The sequence below is a fragment of the Augochlora pura genome, chromosome 3 (assembly GCF_028453695.1).
Source record: "Augochlora pura isolate Apur16 chromosome 3, APUR_v2.2.1, whole genome shotgun sequence".
Taxonomy (NCBI): Eukaryota; Metazoa; Arthropoda; class Insecta; order Hymenoptera; family Halictidae; genus Augochlora; species Augochlora pura.
The window spans coordinates 8,023,902-8,031,012 of NC_135774.1; the positions used below are offsets into that span (position 1 = coordinate 8,023,902).

General features: G+C 34.5%; 1 protein-coding gene across 1 annotated transcript in view; it reads left to right on the plus strand.

Moving 5' to 3' along the window:
- Nucleotides 1-4,272: 4,272 nt before the first annotated feature.
- The window catches only part of Rhea (Talin_middle and talin-RS domain-containing protein rhea), a 112,906-nt gene continuing 110,067 nt past the window's right edge, over nt 4,273-7,111 (plus strand). The window contains exon 1 of the mRNA XM_078197483.1: nt 4,273-4,325. The gene's annotated coding sequence lies outside the window, so the exon portion shown is untranslated. The remainder of the gene's footprint in view (nt 4,326-7,111) is intronic.

Below are 7,111 nucleotides of genomic sequence, written 5' to 3' on the forward strand. Positions count from 1 at the left end.
AATTATGCTATCACTTGGAATATCAAAAAAGAGACACCTGTTTTTACACTTTTTTAACTTAACCTAAAATAAAGATTTAAATAGGGCGTTTTGCAGATCTTTGTAATTTACATGTGTATACGTTGAGAATAGCGAAGGTCATGAACAACTGTAATGTCAATGTAAGCTAATTCATAAGAATTTTCTATCATTATTTTCATGTACTCATTGTTACTAAAGACGTTTGAAATATGGAGAATATGTATAAAACGTGTATAATTACATACATATTGTAATTACATTAGCAGACTGTTCATTTGCGTGGAAAATAAAAGTTGCCTGTCTCAATTGTAAGAATGGTGAGAATAAATTACATTCTACTTTAAATAATATTTAATAAGTGCAAAATAGTACACTGTTGTTCACAAATTCATTTAATCGTTCATAGTTCGAAATATTTGACTTAACGCTCATTTGTGTCATAAATACGTAAACCTCTAGTATATGTACATATATGTATAAATATAATATAAAATATATACATATATATTTATTATAATTAACATGTATATATAATTATATATTTTATATTATACTTGATATAAATATATCAGTTATCAATGAAATTGCGATCATGAACTTTCCAAAGCGACAGTATATTCTATCTCGTATCCCAAGTACAACAATTTCGCATGTAAATCTAATCGGACTTCTGGAATTCTTATCACGGCCGAAAGCAGTCCTGTTATCACCGGCATATAAGTGGTACTTGCTCCATCTTGGAGCTCCCAAAGGAAACGGATGATAAGGTAGCTCGGGGGTTGACGTTTCCCGCAGGCGGGTAAAGCGCGCTCCTCTCACGGTAAAAAAGTCACAATGAATAAAAATCGAATTACGACCGCTGGCCTGGCGGCTGTCCAGCCGAGAGACTCTTCTATTTTGACGGTGGAAACGCAAGAGATTTATCCCCGGACCGTAATACTTTGCCCCGGTTTCAAAAATGTTGAATACAAGCGAATTTATTCCCGCGTCAAAACGTTAGCCACGCGAGGAACGACGCGAATAATCTGTAATATTTCTCGTGCTATTAACGCACTATGTCATAAGAATTATAATGCAAACGCGCGACAAGACGGACGGACGAAGCTTATAATCCGCGTGTCGCAATGAGTCGTTAAAATCGTAGTGTAGCCAAGCTGACGGAAGACAACGACGTGGTTGTTGAAATTCTGGCAATGCTGTTGGCTTCTTACACATTTGGTTCACGGTTGGCGTTAACTGGACCATGGATACGTTTCTTCCATTTAATTATAGGTCTTTTTATGCTAGGAACATAGATAAATTCACTTCATTGTAATACCATGCGAATATAATAAAACCGCATGCATTTTTAGGGAGCAGTTTCTGTTCACAGGTTTTATAGTTAAAGGGAAATGCGGATACGGACGTATCTTTATCATTTTTTGTATCACTTTATTAGTTGGAAAAAAGCCGAGTTGCGATACATTTCTTCTGGACTAATGTCGCGTGTATATATTTTAATTACATGTATATTTATTTATTTTCTTTTGGTGTCTTTAAAATTCTTATGTATATTTATTAATTTATTAAGCATATTTATATTTATTTTTTTGCGATATATGTAATTATTTATCCACGTGAACATCATCCTATTCATTCTATTTGCCAAATGTTACTGTTTTACCAAATTCTCACTATTAACTATTTTTAATTGTATTTTCTCTTTTTTGCCAAGTTTGCTCCTTTCTGAACAAGTTTTTGTGTATTTTTACCATTTTTTAAATTACTTGATAATAAGGGTGCATATCTGTCTTTATTTGCACCCTTAACTCTTGAAATTCACTTCATTGTATTATTATATGTAAATAATAAAGTTTCATGTGTTTCTAAAAAGAAGTTTCTTTATAGTTTCATCATTTACATAATTGAATGGTACTAGCCAATAAGGGTGCAACTGACCTCTATAATTGCCATTAACGACCGCGACTGCTCTAATTAAGTACAAAATTCGCTTAACCATACGATTATAGATATCTCCGTGTGTCTTTACAATTTTCATAATTGAATGAAATTTTCATAATCACTATGAAAAATGTCATTGCATTACAATTAATATCAAACTTCAAATTTATGACATAAAATATTTCCGTATTTTTTTCACATAGAATTTGATCCCGAAATATAAGTATAGATTTATCACAAAAACAGTATAGATTTATCATAACAAAGTAAGATGACTTTGAAATAACCTCGAATACACCCACACATTTAAAAAGCTAACATAACCATTTGATACACCACTCGAAATATTAAAGAACATGTGTTAGTTCGTCTTTTTTAAAATCACGTGTCTACAAGATTTTTGCAAACTGAATTGTAATAGTACACTCTTATATTTACAATAAAACAATTTCGGACACAAGTCTTTGTGTACCTTCCTCACCTATTTGATCTCGATAACGTATGACACAAATTAGAGGTCCCAACCTTCCTCTACACCCCGTGTATAAATAAGACCTTAACAACATACTGCAAGATCATTCAGATCATTGTTAACCGCCCATAAACCGAATATTTACCAGTATTACCAGAATTCCGTCCTCCGAACGGGTTCGATTGTTCAGGCGAAGGCTTGGTTCGCGACGCGACGCCGGCAAATCTCGCCAGTTTTTCTAAATTCTGTCCGCGTCCGTTCGAATCGGAAAGCACCGCTCGCGCGGGAGTTGTCCTCGTCTCGTTGCAATGCGGGTCGTGCCCACCTATCGCGCCCGTTCTTGCCCGGTATATCGAGCATCGCCCACGTTTCCCGTATTATGCACAGGTGCATTCTCTCTGTCCAGCGGCAACACGGCAACGTGGAAAAAGTCGCCCACGTCCCGGACCCGCGATCAACGCCTTTCCTCCACCGACGCGCGCGGAACGCGAGGAACGCGTCCGCCGTTGTAGGCGGTTTCCAATTAAATAAACAATGTCGCGCGGCTCTAATCGACGTCGCCTCGGTTTACTGTTCACAGGTTCGTAGTCACGCGAGCCACCGATAATCATCGTCGTCGCCGAGGAAATTGATCACCACTTCCTTCGGGACTAGATAAATGCCGGAAGGACATACCGTGGCCTGGCCGTCGCTGTGCGTAATATTCCGCACAGATTCGCTGGTTATATAATTGTGTGCCGCTCGAACGTGGGATCAGTGGATTCGGGGAAATTGTACGCGAAATTGTGACTGTGTGCTTGCCTGGTTCTTGGAATATTTTTCCGATTGCCATATCTTCTCGTGTATCGAAGTGATCAGTGTTGAATGGTTGGGGCTAATTTCTAGAAAACAATGTAAGTGGCAAAAATGTGATTTGTCTAGGGGATGAAAAGACGCTGTTAAGGAAACTTGATTTACTTTACGTGTAACTAAGTATTTTAAAACATAGCAAAGCTTTTTTATTTCTTATATTAGTAATATATAAAATGAAGGAAAGAGTCGTCTTTAGAAAAAGGGGTGTGTGTTACATCTTTGCTGAAGGAACAACTGGAAGCACTTTAAATTTGAAAATACTATAATTGACAGAATATAGCTTTTTTACGAATATCAAAATTTTATATTAGAATAGAATATAGTAATTAATGTGAAGTATAAAAATAATTTTTTAGTAGGAGCTAATATATGATATTTCAAGTTAATTATTGTGAAAGCCAAGATATTTATTAACCGTATATTCCAACATAACTTGGAGGTCTTACCTTTTTGTGAAGTATACTCTAATAACGAAAGATCATGTTGTATGTCCTCCAAACCTATACATTTTCGCAGTACATCGCTCGTCCTCCACGCGACGCATCGATACATTACATTGTTTTCTACAAAAGCAACGCTGGACATATGAGCAATGTCATCCATTAGCATTATGTATAACTAGACTGCGGATTTTTATGCAAAATAAAAATCGTCTGCATTAATTTCTAGACATAGGAACCAATCACAAGCTTTTCCTCTTTCTTTAATAATTTCACAATAAGTTCACATTAATCATGCACATTGTTAATTTCTTTCAACTATTCACCGCTTCAAATTGCACCTGCCTATAAGTGCATAAAATCTGCAGTCTATTTATAACTATTTATAAAAAGATATTGTACTTAAATAGTATGTATATACCGTATTCCCATTAGTTCATAGAATATTTGAAGAAGAAACAAATGTCTTCAATCTTGCCACTTACATTCTTTTCCACGAATACTCCTCGATTATGTTCGCCGATGATTTTTTTGTGAAATTTTCGTTTTGTTGGAAGAACTAAGAATACGAATTATGGGAATTTGTCTGGCTAAAAAAGGTAAGTAGAGAAGCTTTGTTTATCGTTTCGGTAAATCGTTTCTGCTACGAGTGTGTGTTAAAGAACGTGATGTTGGATGGATACATAGACGTTTGTATAAAGTGAGAACAGATATTGGTATCTGTGGTATTGTAACTAGGTCACGTTTCGTGTATCGCGTTGACACAAAATGATTTTGGTGATCGCTATGGTTGGTGTGGTAGAAATTATGTTATCTCGAAACCTATAATCTATAATCTATTGCTTCCTCGAAAGGGAACGGACCTATTTCTGTTTTTTTGCAAGTTATTGCCAAACAATTAATTTTCTAGGATATACATCATTAAATAGTTTTGCATTAAATTATCTCCTAAACTATCGTTATAATATTTCAAGCGAAACTTGCCCTATTTCGACGGGAACACAATGATCGCAAATGTGGACCAGGTCGACGTGTTTCCAAGATTTCAAAGTGATCTATAGATGTATTTATGATAAACTGTGTCTTTTGTTTACGTAAACGGATAATGTATTTCAAGGTGAATTCGTTGACCTAAATACTTTGATCTTCGAAGGTCGTTGAAGGTCAAGATCTCTAGAAGCACCGTACCTTGAGATGTTTCGCTTGCCATGATATTGATCTCTTTGAATCGAGTAGCATATTGCTTCGGCAGTTGTTTTTGCTATCGAAAACAGGCGAGTCATTCGCGGTGATCAATTCATATCCTTGATCCTGTATAACGTGACTATAACAGTACAACCACTGAATTAGTCAAAATGACTGGCCCCTGATGAAAAACATTTTTATGAAAAATTTGTACATATACTTTTTATTCTAGCTTTCAAATGTATCTATGTAATTTTGAAGAAGATTTAAATAAATCTGGACAGAATTATAAAAGATTAAATAAAATATTATAACATAGTATCACAAAATATTAATATAAAATATTATTATAAAATATTATTACAAAATATTATTATAAAATATTACTATAAAACAATATTATAAACTAATGTTTCACTTATAACGAGATGACAACACAGTAAAATATTATGCAAAATTCTAGCGAAGCAATGTTACAAAGTTTAAAGAATCCGATTAATGATTCGCAGATTGTTATGCAAAATAAAAATTATTTTATTTAATGGAAATAATGCAACAGTATTTTTCAATTTCCTAAACGTTTTCACCGTATCGCATTCGATTCACCAATTCTTTTCTGATAAATGCATAAAAGCCACGATCTACTGATTAAGAAATGTGCGAATTAGTCGAATTTCCATAGAATTATAGGGGGTTGAAGTATCGACGGTAATGCTCGTGGAATCCGGTACGTGTCGTCTAAAAATGACTGAAGACTAACTGCCGCAAAAACGGACGCCTTTCCAACGACGCGTACATCTGACTAAACCTGTAACAAAAAATGTGATCTCATCGATGCGTTCACAGTGTTCGCGGTAACTCTTCCTCTGCCCGTCGAGCACCGTCGAGTTGCTCAACGTGTTACGGTAAGAGACGAAATTGAATATACATACCCTCATACACGGACGTATTCGAACGCTTACGCTTCTAACATTCAACTAAAAATAAAATTGTACGTTTAAAATTCGCCGAAAAATAGATTTATAAAAATAATTCATTCTGGGACAAAGTATTACTTTTTGAAAATTTAACATTTTTGGTAGGGATGAATGTAGAAGTGTCTGGAGGAAACAAACCACAGAATTAGAATCGCGAAATCTACGACCGACTATAAAACATAATGGTGGATCTATATTGGTTTGGGACTGCATGACATCTAGTGGAATGGGAATCTTTGTGTATCGATGATATAATGGACAAAAATAAGTACTTACAAATTTTGCAGGAAAATTAAAAATTGTCATAATTGAATTTTGCGAACAATTGTTGGTTTCAGTCGGACAATGATCCGGAGCGTACCGCTAAAATAGTCAAAGAATGGATATTGTATAATGTTCCACACGTGTTGCCACATCAACCGCAAAGTCCCGATTTAAACCCCATTGGAGGCTTATCGGATAAAGTCGAAAAACGACTAAGAAATACGGTTATTTCTTCGAAAGAAGCGTTAAAACGAAATATTAGTGAAATATGGCAATCGATAAATGCAAATGTTACTTCTAAGTTAGTCCACTGAATGAAAAACAGACTTAGTAGTAGTGAAAGTAAAATAAAAATTGTTTAAGTAAATTCTAAAAAAATCTAGGACTCATAAAAATGATTTTTCTCTTGTAGTCACTTTAATAAGTTGCACGTGGTATAAAAATATCCTCAAATTCTTTTAATGTCTTCACAGTTTTATATTTATCATTCCAATCATTCCTGTAAAAAGATGTATAAAATCTGCAGTCTAGTCTAATCACTTTTGCATCTGACTCGTTCACCGAAGATGAAAAACGCAATAACACGTGAACTACAACGAGAAGTAAAAGTATTTAAAGAATTAAAGAGGGTCGCTGTATTACTTGAGATTCTAGATTGCGAACTATCAGATTGTGAATCTGTAGGCACTTATGATATGAATTTTTTAAAATACTAGAAATCGTGTCTGTTAGAAACAGTGGGAAGTGTTATGTCTACCGGAAAGTTCAGTCATAAGTTTCAATACGTACGGACAAGTTTGTTTAAAACATATATTTAAAAAAAATGGTATTTATTTAATGACGGAGATTATATCGCACAATTAATATTATTAAATGCATGAAAAATTCACTATTTTCTTTCACTACACAAACGGATAGAACTTTCTGGTAGACCCAATATGTATTTTTTATTTTATCTT